This window comes from Phaethon aethereus (genome assembly GCF_964289735.1).
Source record: "Phaethon aethereus genome assembly, chromosome: 1".
Taxonomy (NCBI): Eukaryota; Metazoa; Chordata; class Aves; order Phaethontiformes; family Phaethontidae; genus Phaethon; species Phaethon aethereus.
This window is the reverse complement of record NC_138575.1, coordinates 61,885,801-61,902,393: the sequence shown is the minus strand read 5'-3', so window position 1 is coordinate 61,902,393 and position 16,593 is coordinate 61,885,801.

Genomic DNA, 16,593 nt, shown 5'->3' with positions numbered 1-16,593 from the left:
TGGGAAGCAGCTTGTACGGATCATACGGATAGAGAGCGAGATCTACTGACATCAGTAACAACCCTTCCATCTATTACAGTGCAGTCTTGAATCGCACCCATGATGAAAGGGGAAACCGTGCTTGAAGGGGAGGGATGTTTGGGAGAAGAATACTTTTTTGGCTACCAGCAGAGGTATTCCCAGATTTTGGTATATTTCCTTCCGTTCCTCAGAGCAGGCCATTTATACGCTGCTGGCAGTCTGAGAAGCATTTCCCCTTGTTACGTCAGGTTTAGCATTAGCTAACGGGATAGAGCACTTTTCCACGTAAGGAGCAGCTGCAGTTTCTGCAGGGAAGTTGCAAATACTTGGTATTGGGCTACACATTTTGCAATGTTTTGCATTTTTGATACACTTGGAGATTTGGGCAGGGGGACATCACCAGGTCAGCCTTACCCGGAAAGAAAAAGTGACACTGATAATCAAAGCCTCTGCAAGGCTTACCTAAACTTGTCTCTGCCCCCTCGTATCAACTCAGGCTCCTTTGCTAGGACACAGTTTGGCCTGTATTTCGTCTGCTGAGGCCGCACTGCCACGGCTGTTTAGAGTTCTGCCATAAAAAGAACAACATCCTTCCAGAGCCTACTTGTTCTTGCTCAGTCCGGCCCCTTCGAAGAAACTAACTCCTTGACACAAACCTTTTCATGGCGGTGATACTACATAGACTGTACGGCTGTGCCAAGCAGGGCACACGAGGCAGAAGGGGATTTCCTTTCTCCTTTCCACGGTGAATACCTTTTCAAACCAGACGGGCACATCCCCTGTGAAAGTCACAACACATCTTATTCTTCTTTTAAAATGTGCTAATAATTTAATTTGAGTTACTCTAATTAAAAAAAAAAATCAATTTGCATAACTAATTTCATTTTTATGGATAAGCATGCAGAACAGCCAGCTAGATGGTGAAGTCCTTTTCCTGCACACCGCATTAGTCCAAGCTGCACCAGTTCCACAGCACCTGCTCTGCATTTTTTATTTAGCCAGTAGATGTCATATAGACTATGGGTACAAGCAACTTTTTTTCAACAAAGAGATGTTTCAAGACTCATGGGGATGAGCGATTGCTGTCATCCATAACCCTGCAATCCCAGCAAACACAGCTTCTCAGGGAACACAAATACCACCCGCTATTTTCAGCCACACCGTAAGGACGTGGGGTTGTTTGCCATTCAATCTGCTTCCCAGAAAGCCTTCCACAGAAGCGGCAGAGCTGGAAGAAATCCCCCCTGCAGTTCTTTACTCCACACCCTTGCAGAGCAGCCTGTTTACCCATATTAAACACAGACCAAAGCTCACAGATGAGTATCTCCAATGATGGGGATGCCACCATCTTACTCAGCAGACTGTCCCCATGCCCAGTGTTGGGTCTGGGGTGGTTTTAGGTTAACACGCAGAAACACGCATGCACGAAGACACGTGTACAAGCCACCTTCTCCTGCTCCAGCCAGGGCACTGCTTTCACCACATCTGACTGAAATGTAAAACTAAATGCAGGCAATTCAGAAATTCAAGCTCCTGCAAGACAGCATTTTCAGAAATCTGTAAGCCAGTTAGTTTTATTTTTAATGCTGGAAGTGTATATTAAAAACGGATGGGTAACAAACACTTCCTCTCTTAATGATGCCTTTGAAAGGGCAGAGGGCAGTTCAGACAGGTCCAACTGACTTCCAGGTTGCTCAGTCCTAGAAGGTGAATCCCATGGAGTAAGAAAACCCTCCTTTAGAAGTGCAGCTAAACTCACAACGTCTACACCAGGCAAAACAGAAGGAAGCCAGGTGTGGAGGGCATCAGTAGCAATTGAGCAACACTTTTTAGGACACGTATGGCTCCAAAAGTAAATCTAGCCTACCCCTTTTGAAGCCGATTCCTTTGAAAGACTTTGAAGCCCCCATGGAGAGCAACCTCCCATGATAGCCAGCCAAGTTGCTCCGTCTCTATGGCTTCCCAAACCCAGTGAAGCTCCGAGCTCATGCAGTGAAGCGTGCAGGAGCTGACTGCATACCAGGCTACTGGAAAAGAGAGGAAAGCAGCATGTGCACCACTGAACTTTCAGCACACACAACTGCGCTTAGCAAACTGGTGTCCATCTGCCCCTTAAGTAAGGCAGGTTGCTGAGAGACTGATCCAGCACAGGAATCGTTCAGGAGCTTCAGCTCTCCCTCTCAAACATTTTAAGACTCCAGAAGGATTAGCTTGCTCACTTCATGCTTAAAGACAGGCAGTGTGTGTTCTTCTCTTAACAACCCCAAGATACACAGTCAATCTAAGGGTTCTAAAATTTGCAATGTACTCAACCAATATTTCCATTTTTTTATAACTTTTTAACCTGCATATATATATATATATATATTTATAACCTTGTCTGTCTTGCTTCTCACTTCTTATCAGTAGGGGAAAACTCCCAGCTCTCTTTACCTCAAATCTACTGGTTTTCATTATGAAAGCTTTTATTATTTTTACTGCTGCCCTCCGCATTCTCTCCCGATTTGTCAGCTTTGCTTTCATAACTTTTGTGGTTGCAAATCACCAGCGTCCCGGTAACTCCCGCTTGCACTTTCTTTCCAAAAAGACCGGTCCAGAGGTCTGAAGAAGTTGAATGTGGTGAGACGTATCTGCTTGCCCAATGCGCAGCGTCAGGAAAGCCAAAGTCATCCTGGACACATCGCCACAGCTACGTGGACCAACCGTTAAAAGATCAGTTCCGTGTACGTCACAGCCTTCTGGGCAGCCTTCCAGTCTGACAGCTTGAGAGGATCCATTTCAAAACAAACAACAAAGGGGAGGCATAGATGGCAATGAAAGGCTTTGAAATAAAACCTGTGCAGCGACCAGTGGGTCACAGCATTTGTGAGCTATTTTACCGCTCAACCCTTGCCAGCAAGGGGACAGACGTATACGCTATAAGAATACCTCCTGTACCAGGAGCCTCCAGACACAGTATGAGTCTCAAAGTCAGAGAAACACAACAGCTTTGAGAAAGAGGTAATGAGTCCAAACATGGGATAAATGATACAGATACATTCCAGGTACACCTGAAAAGCTACTGCTTGAAAACCCTTACAGTCTGGCCTGGAAAACGTGAAGAGAATTTGAAAGAAAAGGTATCCCTTTGTTGTGGCTATGGTGTTTCTAACATTCAGCCAGGGAAATACCCAAATGGGAAGTCGGTGTCTCATCAGCAGAGCCACACCTTGAGGATGTATAGAAATGCAAGTCTGTCTTATCTGAGCCCCAGCTCACGTGTCTACCCATATTCCCAAACCTGTGATCACTGAACAACGCACAAGCAAAACAGAGTCTCATCAGTGCTCTTCCCCTTCCTTGCGGCGTACCAGAGGGCCCAGATGTGCCTCTCCAGGAAACAGGGAGCAGTAGCAAAAGTACCAGCAAGAATTAGTAAATCAGCTAGCACTGAGGTGAAGAGGAGAATCTGTAAGGATGAAAGAGGCAATCGGCAAGTTGCTACATCTCAATTCAAGCTAAGGGCAACGCCAACGCTGACTGTAAGCGCTTCTGAGTGAGGTCCGCACCTGAACAGAGTTTAACACAGAGTTGTGCTCTTGACATGAGGGCATACCCAGCACCTGCAGGGACCCACAGGATGCAGGTAGATGCCTTTGCTTGCATGGACTGGGTAAATCTATACCATGCAGCACAGTGCTGTCCAGGCGTGCCAACCTGGGCCTGCGACGCTCTGTTTGTGGAAGGGAAACCTCTGTGCCACGCCGCTCACCCCAGCGGATCTGGGATTGACTTGTGCAGCCCTGGCCCAGAGGACTCGGCACTGCACTCCCTAGCTCTGGCGACAGTTCACACAAGACCAGTTGAAAGAGTTTGGCTTCTGGGATGTAGCATACAAGGTCTCAGCATGTCTCTGTCACCAGGCAGGTAGTTCATAAGAAACAGGGTATTTTCAGATGCATGACGGGACTCTTCCTCCTGTACTGTAGAGGTCTCCAATAGTAAAATACTAGGGGTGGCATTTCAGAGTACCGGTATCTCATCTCAATAGACGAGTAAAGGAAGCAAGAGTCACAAGCCTTGAATAGTGCCTAGCTATACGCATACAGCTAAGCCGTACATGTGGTTACATTAATTGGAACCCAGCTTCAAACACCTCTGAGGGCTCGTTAACATTTAACTTGTGTCAGAGCACAAAGAGCTGTGATGTTCCCTTTGTGGCATCAGGTTAGGCCCATTAATTAGTCCCTATTAATACACAAGTCCCCGGGTGCCATTAGCGTGTTTCTACTGGCAATTTATTCACAGCAAAGGTTCACTCATTCTAATTGCCCAGGTTGCCTTTTTCAGAAATCTAACAGTTGCTTTTGGATGCAAACAGTGGTACAAAACCACCAGTAAATAAAAGAAAAGATATACCAGCTGTAGCACAGAACTTGGAGTGTGATCCAAAGGCCACGGAAGCCGGTGAAACCACTACAATTGTCTTCCAAGGGCTTTGGATCAGGCTCCTGAAGAACATATTTTTGCTACAGTTTCAGCCTTTTGGAGAGTTTGCTCAGCTATTTCGTGTCCACTCTAATTTAACGTACAGAGAGAGCGCTTCTCCAGCCCTGTCTTGCACAGAACAGCTTGGTCCCGTTAATTGGAGTGGTTCTCACAAGCAACTGCTCTTTCGTACACAGGCTGCATACCAAAGTATACCAGCAGTGTCTAAACAGCAGTCCAGGAGCAGGGAAGAAGTAATCTCTAATAAGGACACTTCCCCTAAAGCTACAGCCAGTTAGACCACACTGGTGCCAGTATTTCATACTTTGTTATCATCTACATCTCTCTCTTTCTTCCACCTCTTTTAAAACTGCTTCCCTGTGTTCAATTTCTTGCAGGCGCCTGCAAGAGCAAGGCAAGGAACCGTGACCCTGATTTTTCTTCATTACGTTTCAGAATGTTTTAGCCTTCAGAGGTAAATACTGAGAGATCTGCCTACTAAGAGATCACAGTGGCAACACACTCCTGCATACGGAGGAGAAGGAAGGGTTCTCATATGTTCCTCCAGCTCAGTAGCACAGCCGCCGCAGAAACGATTGGCTCTGCAGACCGACAAGCAATGTCACACTCAGCTCAACGCTGCTGCCTTCTGCAAAGTCGCAGGTCATTTCATGAGGCTTGAATCTGCTCTGCAAATTGTAAAATGCTGCAGGACCTTAATTTACAAAAGTCACGGTGAAGGCCAGTGCAACTTGGAAAATAGGCTGCAAATGCAATAAAGCATGATTACACCTCCACAAACACAGGAGTATTATTCTCCACACACACCTCCGCCACAAAAAACCCCATCAAATAAGAGCACAACGATTCAGAAAAGGGCTGGGCCTATTAATCGAGTCCTAATTTAATATCAGCAAAATTACATCACTCACTGGCATGCTAATTAATTCATTTCCCAGGGTTTTATGCTACATGCTCTTTCATGACCCTGAATCTCTCCCATTCGGCATATTGCAGATTTTTAAAGACCTCTTCATAAAAATACAACATCACTTGAAGATTGAAACACAGTGGGACCATTTTCTTTACTGAAAGCAGCAAAGGAGCTTTTAAAAAATCTTTAAAAAAACAAGATTTTATTCAAAAATAAGTCGTTTTTTGAGGGTGGTTCCCCTTGACAAAATTTTTGGCATTTTAGCTCCAGTCCAGTGTGCTCACAGTATTCTGCAGATCAACACCAACACAGGAATGGCTACGCAAAGTCACGTTGCTGCTTTGGCATCCCATCCCCGAAGGAGACAAGGACCAGCTGCTCTCAGGAAAGTGCATATAGCTTCTAATGACTTTGTTTTAGGTGCATTTAGCTTCAAACTAATTCAGAAGAGCACTTGTCAGAGACAACTGCAAAGAGCACACCAAAGCAGAACCACTAAAGCCACCACGGCTGAGGCTGGAGACCATCCATTTCCATCTGCAGCAGCTCCAGACCTCTCAGAAGTCCAGGTAACATCATGACTCCATCACCACGAGGATGGGGCCGGGCAGCTTGTCCCACAACAGCAAGGAACACAGCAAGGGGCAAAGGAACAGTGGGATGGAAAGTCAGAGGGGCTGTAAGGACTAAGGGCAAGATCTGCTGCTGTGAAGGACCACCTGCCTCCCAGCCAAGCAGCACTGCTCTGCAATAACTTCCATCTCTGCCTTAGCATCAGGCTGGGCTCTCCAGGAGCCTGGAGAAGCAAATGAAGCCATAGGGCGACTTGTGCTCTTGGCAACTACCTTGCCTATGCAACAAGCTGAGCTGGGTTTTGCCACAAGATGAAAGCCTCTCTCTCAGAGCTGAAATTGGGCACTCCTTCCTGAATTTTACCGTAAAGCCCACATACACATATAAAATTAGATATCTGTTTCACCAAAGTCAAACCGAGCCTCAGGTAGCTTGCATAGTTTTGGCTAAAGCCTTTTAAAATAACAATTGTTACTTTCTTCCCTCACTTCTTGTCTCACATCTTACCTTGTTCTTCAAGCAGTTAGGATTAGCCTGTAGAATATTAGCCTGGCTTGTTACCCAAGGTTGCTTCCAAGTTTCACGTTGAGCAAGAGCAATGTTGCTGAGGGCTTGAGCCAAACCTAGTGAAATCCATCAAAAAAGCTGCATCAGTTTTAATGGGTTTTGAACAAGTCTCAGTTATTTCAAAAGTGCTCCACTCCTACAGTCACAGCATTAGCAGGAGGAGGACAGCACGTTGGCCAAATGGCAGGCAGATGTAGGGATGTAGCCCGGGGTATGACCAGTGGATCTCAGCAGGAATTCCTAATTCCAGTCGTTAAAACTGAGCTACTGCTCCACTGTACAGCCTGTCAGCAGAGGAATTACCGCTGTCGTGCACTGCAGCTATTATCTCAATGAGATTTTAAAGAGTGGAGTAGCTTACATGGTACAGACTCAGTCACTAGGTGCAGAGCCTTTGCTATTTCCCTCAAGACTGTTGCAGACGAAATGCATTTCATTTCCATATTTCTTTACTGGGCGGCAGGGGGGGAAGTCTTTTTAAGGTGTAAGAACTGAGTCTTTAGTGATTATATCTTCGGTTAGCAGAGAGGAAAGACCTTCTTAATCCTATTCCCTGTTGTCCCTCTGAAGCTGTAGTAGAATGCCTGCCTTCATTAGACAGTAGACACTACACAGGAGACAGCCATTACTGATGTCCCAGACACAAGAAAAGCTCCAAGCACATTTTGCATCTTATTCAAAAGCAAAAAAAAAAGTAGAAGCACACACTGAAAAGAGGATTATAGAAGCATTTAGGTTGCAAAAGACCTTTAAGACTACTGATTCCAACCGTTCGTTACCCTAGCACTGCCAAGTCCACCACTGACGCATGGCCCTGAGCACCACGTCTACATGTCTTTTAAATACCTCCAGGGACAGTGACTCAACCACCTCCCTGGGCAGCCTGTTCCAATGCTTGACAACCCTTGCGGTAAAAAATTTTTCCTAATATCCAATCTCAACCTCCCCTGGTGCAACTTGAGGCCCTTTCCTTTTGTCCTATCGCTTGTTACCTGGGAGAAGAGACAGACACCCACCTTCACTACAACCTCCTTTCAGGTAGCTGTAGAGAGCACTAAGGTCTCCCCTCAGCTTCCTTTTCTCCAGACTAAACCACCCCAGTTCCCTCAGCAGCTCCTCAGAAGACTCGTTCTCTAGGCCCTTCCCCAGCTTCGGTGCCCTTCCCTGGACACGCTCATGTCTTTCATGTAGTAGAGGGGCCCAAAACTGAACACAGTATTTGAGCTGTGACCTCACCAGTGCCAAGCAGAGGGGGACAATCACTTCCCTACTGCTGCTGGCCACACTAGTTGTGATACAAGCCGGGATGCTATTTGCTGCCTTGGCCACCTGGGCACACTGCTGACTCACATTCAGCCGGTTGTCGACCAGCACCCGCAGGTCCTTTTCCACCAAAGTCCTGGTCTGTTATTCTCTCTGTCTCAGCCCAGCAGCAGAACTGAGTCCATGGTGTTTCCCTCTCGCGGGGCTGTTTGTGTTGCACTTCTGCGTTTCTTGATGCATTGAAAATGCACTTTCAGTCAAGTCCTGCACAGCATGACAACCGATGGAGTGATGTGAGTAATTACAATTCTTTAAAGTGCCTGGGATGTGTAGCACTCGGTATGCATAAATCACTCCTAAGGGCGACTGGAGTAAAGCCCGTGACTGGCAGCGCAGGATCCTGAAATGCATCTGAAGTGCTCAGGAAGGCTTCCCAGTGATGCAGCTCTCCCTGCACCGACACATGCATGTCAAAGCTCTGTAAGCCTGGTCATCCATTCCCCTCGATAGCTTTAAAATAGACCAAGGCAAATGATATACTTTGCACTTAGTCTGTGCTGATGCAGAAAGAATCATTTCCCGGAATGTGGTTTTTTTATTACTATGAAAGTAGCACCCAAGTATTTATCTTCATTAGTTTTCCATTTTGGAGTGTGGAATACGCCTGGTGGCTTTTTTTTTTCCTAATACCACTAAATATATACGAAAACCAGACTGAAATAATCCAACTTCTTTAAGAGTTGACAGTCTGACACCTAGATGTCAGAGGTGATGGGAACTGTCAGAAGGAGGAACACTCCTCGGGATACCGGGGAGAGCTCAGTGGGTCCGAGAGCCAAGGCTGTCATTTCTTTTGCTTCAGGATGTCATTTCAAACCCAGCCCAAATGAAGAATAAACCTGTAGTAACTGTAGTCCATGACAAATGAACTGGCAACATGCGCTAGCTAATAGCAAGGAGATGTCTACAGCACCAAGCACACAGCAGTTTGCATTGATTTGTAACCTCTCTGTCTCGCAGCAGGCAAAAAAGAGTCTGCCGCAAAAACACCGTGCTCACGAGCACATCTGCTTTTCTCAGGGCTCTGCTACCTTGCTGCTGGCCTGATTCATGAACCCACTGGTTCTGGTGTGCCAGGACATTTCCCAAGGAATTGCTCTTCCAAGGCAAGACGGAGCAACAAAAGTACCAGCTGCCACCCAAAACACTACAGCCCGACCCACCACTTGGTTGTACCAAGGACTACGGAGCCTAGAAAGGAAAGTGCCACTTTGGAATAGGACCGATTCCGAAAGAGCGCTCAGGTCCATGCACAAGGAGAGGACAACAATCAGCAGGTACAATTTGTGCAGAGATTTCAGAGCAGAAAAAACACAGGGGAACATCAGCAGAAAGGCCCCAACAAGCCAGCGGGGAGACGCACCACGCAGGCATCGGGGACACAGGCTGGCCAGAGGCAGCACCCCGCCAGGGAGCCACGCAGGGCTGCCACAGGAACGAGAACAAGCTGGGCATCAAGGGTGGCCCTGTGCAGGCTGGTCCCTCACTGAGGCGTGCAGCCCCAAAGGGCTGAACATGGGATGCAGGGCTGGCAAGAGCATCCTTTGATGGCACTGCGAGGGGCAAGCCAGCAGCAGGGGGCCCAGCCAGGAGCAGGCAGGGCCAGAGCCAGGGCTGCAGCATGGCCCCAAGGGGCCCAGCCAAGAGACAGGGCTGGACACAGGCCCACCAACAACTCAGCACAGAAGCAGGCTGGGGACCTGGGCTGGCCTGAAATAGGCTCCCAAGCCCATGGTGTGGGTGGAGGGAGGGATGGGGGCAGGTGAAGTCAGTCAGAGCCATTACGGCCCACTAGTGCCCTCGGAGTCCCCCTTAAGGTCCCCCTCAGGTCTTTGTTGTTGTTGCTCCTGCCTGAGGTGGGTCACTGGGCTCCAGTGCGTGTCTCACCAATGGGCCACGCAGCACAAAAACAGTTATACAGCCCTTCAGGCTGACCACCCGCTGGCGGTAGCGGGGCTGCTTCAAAGGGACCCCTCCCGCTCCAGGACACAGCTCTTGCTTTGCTCTCCGCAGCACAAAATCGACTCTGCCTGACATTCCAGCCCCTGGAGGAGAGGGAATCATGGCTGTAAAGGAAGCATTGGCTGTACACTGAGCATACTTCACTGGCCCCTTGGGAAAAGTCACTTTGCCCGTTCACAGCATGTGGGATCAGCAGCCGGCCTAAATCCGGTCCAGTTCAGATTCACCCCTGCCTAACCACCTGGTCTCAAATTCTTTTGCTGGCCAGCCTTTTAAATAGGGCTCCTTTCTGTCGGGTTACCTCCATTGGGAATTGGAGTCAGCACACGGTGCTAGTATCAGTGGCCCAGACCCCAGCTGGGCTCAACTCCATTTGTAGGTGACCTGCACCTCTGGTGGTCAGGCCCAAGTGCCTCGCATTAGGCATTGAGATCAGTACCTCACACAGCTTGCAGGACTAAAAGGTTTAAATCTTCTGATAGAAAGCATAGGATATAATGAACTCTACTTTTTCTCATGCTACAGGTGACCCTAGAATAAAAGGAGCTCTGACCTCTGTGAGTAAGTTCGCTTTACGTTTCACCTCCCTTGCACACAGGCTTTCCATTCTAGCTCTAGATTGTTTTTTTTTCTTCCACTAAATACTCTCAGTACGGTAAACGTTTGACCTTTGTCATTCCTCGGCTGCATTGAGAACACCGATGCTCCACACGGTCCTTTTTCCTCCACCAGCAGCCCCACTGCCCGCGGAGCAAAGCGGCACTGCAGGGCTGCGAGGGCCGGGTCCAGCGGCCAGAAACGCAGAGGCACCACTCACCGCCGGAGCAACGCTGCTCTCTGGTGGGGAGCCCGACGCATGTGCGTGCTGCTGCCTCCCCAGCTTCATCCTGCCTCCATTACTTTTACTGATTTTTTTTTGGTGTTGGCTCGCACTAGCGTACCGAGGCTGGCATAGTCCCTTTTTTGCGGTTACCAAGTAAAGTAATGCTTGTGTTTAAGAGGCGACCGGGCACAGAGCATTCATGCAAACTCACACACATGTACAATCACCTTCCAATCATTGCATGCTCAGCAGCGGAGATCAAAAGCCGTTTCACCATGTAGAATATTCACCCTTTAATAGAGCTCCAACGTGCTGCTGGTTGGCCTCCCTTACATGTGCGCACACAGCAGACAAATGGTCCAACCCTCCTTTCTTGCCCCAAGGGCTTTAGTCACTTGTTCGCAGTGTCTTCATCCTCGCTTGGCTCCCACCACAAGCGGGACCAGCTCTCTAACTTCTTCCCAGTTGGATTTCTGCTTCATCTCAACAGCCCTTTGGTCTACCTCCTCCAACAGCTCCTGCTACCTGGTTGTTGGTTTTCAACATTTTAGCACTTAGCTAGTGTCCTGAGGCAAGGCAGGAGCTCCTAGACCTTTCTCACTGGCACAGGCCAAGTCCAGGAGAAGACAAGAGTTCCATGTCTTCATGGACAGAGTCTTGTGACCCTTGCTCTGACCTTCACCTCTGCTTTTACTGCACAGGAAACCTGCTTGCAGCCAGTCCCTGTGGAGTGAGGGGTTTTGCAGCACAAAGCCCCGCTTCCCCGTGTCTGGTTCCCTTTCCCTGGCCAAAAAGCCACTCTGCCGCTGCATTCTCGGTCAAGCTGTCATTCCTTAAATCCCCTGCTGCATACACCTGAAATGTGTCCCCTGTAGAAAAAGAGTCCAGGATTTTGCTGCTTGTGGTCGATACCAAAGGAAGAAGTTGCAGAGCCTGCAAATAGCCTGAGCTGACTGCCGCTTAAATTGTATTTTCAGCAATGTCTGTCCCACACCCCTTCCCTGGCATCTGCACCTAACGCCCTGCTGCAGGTCTCTGGTTCCTCTTTACAAACTCAGGTGGCCGGAGCATGCCCCTGATTTTCCCATTTTCACAGGCCGTGAATTCAGCCACATGCCTTTGAACCGCTTGATGCTCCCTGGTGTTTGCCACCTTCCTACCTCCATGTGTTCTCTGCCTCCTCATGTGGTGCTTTTCACCCACACCACAACAAATTTCTTGCTTGTACCACAGGCAAAATTTGCTGCAGTTTGCCTTTTTAGCATGTGCATCAGGCAGTTGAGAAACGATTCATTTCAGAAGGCCTGAAGTTTAAAACATTTAATTGCACTTAGTGTCATTGGAATAAATTGGTGCCTCTGCAGTTGGTTGGTTGAATATGGGCTACTACATTTGACCAGAACTCCTCTGGTCAAAACCAGTGTAAGTATTGGTTTTTGAATTATAGCTCAATCCTATGTCCTAGAGGAGATCACGTAAAAGCAGAGTCCTCGATGGTCTGTGATAGGACATCGAACAGAGCTGTAACTGCAATGCTTTTGGAATAACTGGTGTCTTCAGGGCATATCTGTGTGTTCAGTAATGAAATAATTTAAGGAAACAATGTTCAAACAGTTAAGATAGGTGCACTGGTGTGAAAAAAAATGTCTCCATGGTGTTCTCATCTGAGGTATCACTGGTGTTTTCCTGTTCAATGGTGAAAGGCGAAAGTATTTTCTCTTCTGGAGGCTAGGAGTGGTCAGGGTTAGGGCTCAAGAGTTACGGTCAGAGTAAGGGTTACAGTTAGGGACCAGGTGTCAGATGTCATAGAACAGAAGCTATGGATCGAGGTCAAAAGTCAGGGGCTTGGGTCAGGGTCAAAGGTCAAGGGTTGTAGAGGTCAAAGGCCAGGTGTCAAAAGGTCAGGTGTTTAAATCAAGGGTCACAGTTCACAGGTCAGGGGTTAAAGGTCAGGGATCAAGGGTTATAGGTTTGGGTCAAAGATCAGGTGTCAGTTATCAGGTGTCTGGGGTTAGGGTCTATGGTCAAGTGTCGGGGGTCAGGAGTCATAGGTTGGTGTCAGGTGATGGGTCAGGGTCAGGTGCCAGGTGTCAGATCGGGATTAAGGGCTCAGGGTCAGGGCCTGGGCTCAGGGGTCAAGGTCAGGGGTCACAGGTTGCGATCAAAGGTCTGGGTTAGGATTTTAGGGTCAGGTAGGTGCTGGGTCAAAGGTCACAGGTCAGGGATCATGGGTCTCTGTCAGGGGTCACAGGTCAGGGTCAAGGGTCAGGGTCAATTGTCAAGGGTCACATCAAGGGTTTGGGGTCATGGTTTAGGGTCAGAGGGGTTATGCCTTTGGGCAAGAGTTTAAACACACATTCTATTAGGTTTTCTGCTTGCCAAAACAATGATCGCTTTGTACAAAACATAGGTAATCCTAGCAAGACGCTTTCTACTTCGACCAAAACCGTTGTCTTACTAGAAGATTAGAGTCTCAAGTGTTGTAAGCCAGCAAAGCGTTGCTGACATCGCCAAGAGCCGTTTTACTCCAGATGAGAATTTGGAGTAACTTTTCAGGGCTAGAACATTTGGGGGCTTTAAGGTTGGGTTGGAAGAGTCTCTGTGATGATCAGACATCCATTTCAATAGATATCAGTTTGATTAAACAATCCAAAGACAGTCTATCAGCCAAGGAGTCCGGCAGGAAGAGATGGATGACTGAAAAATCAACCAGAAGTGCGGAGTGAGGAGGTTTTTGTTTGCTGGGATTTCCAAAGAAAGAGTTCAGGAGAAACGTGGCTTGGAGAATTGCTCAGCAGCAGTGAAATGCCTGGTGAACTACACCTGAGAGTCATCTGTCACAGAGACCTAAAAGGATGTAAACAAAATGTGAGAGAAAGAGATTAGGCCTAGAGATTCATCCCAGTTGCTACTTAAGTCAATGGAAAGACTCACATCAGCTTCACTGAGAGATGGCAAGAGCCCAAAGTGTTTAAGCATGGCCAAGGGCTCTCAGTGGGCAACCTTGGCTTTGGGACTGACTGCTCTGGCACGTCACTAACACCTCTCCTTTGGGATAGCCATACCATGGTGCAGAGATGTCTTCCGTTGCACTCACAACGTGGGAGATCTGCTTGCTCCTCTCTCTGTCCATGCACATGACCTTGTACTTGACGAGCACGTGAGCGTCAGGGACTCCGTTGTCACTCCACCAAACATTTGTCCCTTGACTGCTCCTTTCTTATTCTCTTGACCTTTTACGGACGGGGTTCCAGCGCTCTCGTGCCCCTTCACAGCAGGTTGCTAGAAACATTACAGGCTGATGATGGGAACGCTTTGGTGGTCACTGACTTAGGAGGCCAAATTTGCTGCCTGTTTGTAAAACGCTGCTGCAGCCAGTTTTAAAAACACAGTTTTTTATCATCCTTATTCACTCCATTCCCCAGCGATTCATCAAAAGAGACCCAGTCTTTCTCTTTGCCTGTGCCGTGGCTCCAGACAAAAGACTTGGAAATTTCCATCCATCTGCACTTGGAAATTGTGGAACTTGCCATTTTTGAAAGGGGTTAATAAAATCTCAAACAGAGAGTCCAGCAGAACGTTTGAAACATTTGCCAAACCCTTGCAGGACAGCTGAAACACTAGCTGTCCCAGGGAAGCGTTTTTACTGAATCTCTTCACGTCAAATAAAACACACCTCTGGGTAAGCTTGTGTTTCAGTATTTTTAATAAGAGGCGATATTATATCCCTGCTGAGGAAATAAGGATTTAGCGTTTCGGAACAGACTGCCAAAAAAGAGGAGGGGAGGTATTAATAGAATCCTCCTCAGGACAAAAAGGGGGAAAACTTCATCAGAGTGAAAATTCTGGCAAATACGGAAGAAGGAACATCAGTCGGTAATGCTCATGGTTAGCTTGGGTGGTAGGAGTAACAATCTCAGCCTAGCACATTCCCATGGGATTGGACTGGAATGAAAAATTACACAAACATATTTAACTGGGCCTGAGTGACAATTTTTTTTTTATCCTGACTTGCTCATCCAGTTCCTCAAATGATTCTTGTCACCTTAACCAAAAGCAGAGGAGAAGGGAGCACCAGGAAAGCAGGGGCTGTACCTTGAGGTCTTCACACACAGGAAACCCTGGAAGCCTTACATCAGTCGTCTTTTATTTGTCCTCCTGAGATCTTTTGGGACTTCAAGTGGACTAACTGAATTGGCCTTATTCCCAAGCCAAAATGGAGTCCCTGAGAAAATCTTGATACATTCGGATGCATTAATCCTCCTGTTTCTCTTGCAGCCATGTCTCCTTGTCCTGCTTTCAGCCAGGGTAGAGTTAATTTTCTTCATGGAAGCAAGTGTGAGGCTGCATTTTGGATTTGGGATGAGAAAATGTTGAGAACGTGCTGATGTTTTGAGTTGTTGCTAAGTAGTCAAGGACAGTCCAGCTTCTCGTGCTGGCCTGCCAGTGAGCATGCTGGGGATGCACGGGGAGCTGGGAGGGGACACAGCTGGGACAGCTGACCCAGGCTGGCCAAAGAGATATTCCATACCATACGATATCATGCTCAGTATATAAAGCTGGGACAAAGAAGAAGGAAGGGGTGGAGGGATGTTCGGAGTTATGGTGTCCGTCTTCTCAAGAAACCATTACACGTGATGGAGCCCTGCTTCCCTGGACATGGCTGAACACCTGCCTGCCCATGGGAAGAGGTGAACGGATTCCTTTTTTTGCTTTGCTTTTGTGCGTGGCTTTTGCTTTACTTATCAGTCTTTATCTCAAACCATGAGTTTCCTCACTTTTACTCGTCTGATTCTCTCCCCTGTGCCACCATGGGGGAGTGATCGAGCAGCTGCGTGGTGTTTAGTTGCCGGCTGGGGCTAAACCGCAAGACTCCTTTACCTCAATAAAGTCCTGAACCAATCTGAAAGATAGACCTCCATTTTGTAATTGTTTTTTGAGTTCCCCCAGTTGTGAGATTTCAAAGTCAAAATTGTCTGGTTTCAGCAGAACAAAGGAGACTAAAGAGCTACTGGATCCAGACATGCTTCAGGTTGTGTCTGCCAGGGATGGGTGGAAAGAAGAGGGTTCTCTACAGGAAGAGGTGGAAGGGCTGATGATGTGGGTCTGCATTCCCAAATCAGGGTGACAGGTGCCATTCGGAACAAAGGGCTAGACTGGAAAAGGGGAAAGCCATCCCAGTCTGGGATGCAAGTATAGTGTATGGAGAGCTGCTGGAATACGCTTGGAAGTTAGCTTGAGGCAGTGACTCTGGATGAAATGCTACAGTTAATTTTTTACCCTAAAAGGCTTGCTTGAAGACCTTCAGGTGGTCACCAGCTTTGCCTCCTCCTCAAGCTACAGATCCATTGGATTCAAGACACAAGTAAGCATCAGCTCTTCAAGCTGAAATGCTGCCGTATGGGGTGTGCAAACACATTGTGCAGAGAGACGATTTGCCCAACTGGTTCTGAAAATTCCCTCTGTGAAGGCTGGGCCTATGAGTCTGAATAAACTGCACTTGAACTTTAGGAGCAAAATGATGGTTCTTCCATGAAAAAAGTGCCATAGGCCAGCAAGCCTCTCAGAGCATTTGAGAGAAGTCTTAGGGATTCTTGAGATTGTGCCTAAAAGCTTGAGGTTTTGCAAAGCCATTGTAGGAGCCAGATATCACCAGAACATGGAAATGCACTGGCTGTGTCCCCATTCCTCCAGGAATTCCTGCTGGTCCAGCCACCCTGGCGCAGGCCCAGTGCCAGTGGGTCCTTGGGCAGTTGAAGCAGCTTTGCCATGCAGAGAGCCTGTAAAATAAGGTGAAAGCATTCCCAACCACATCAATTCCTTAGCAACAGATTTCAAGTATTTTCCAGTTCTTTCCACAGCTTTTTTCATGAAATTGGAAACATTACAAATCTCCCTTTCAAATGCATTTTTCATGACCGTG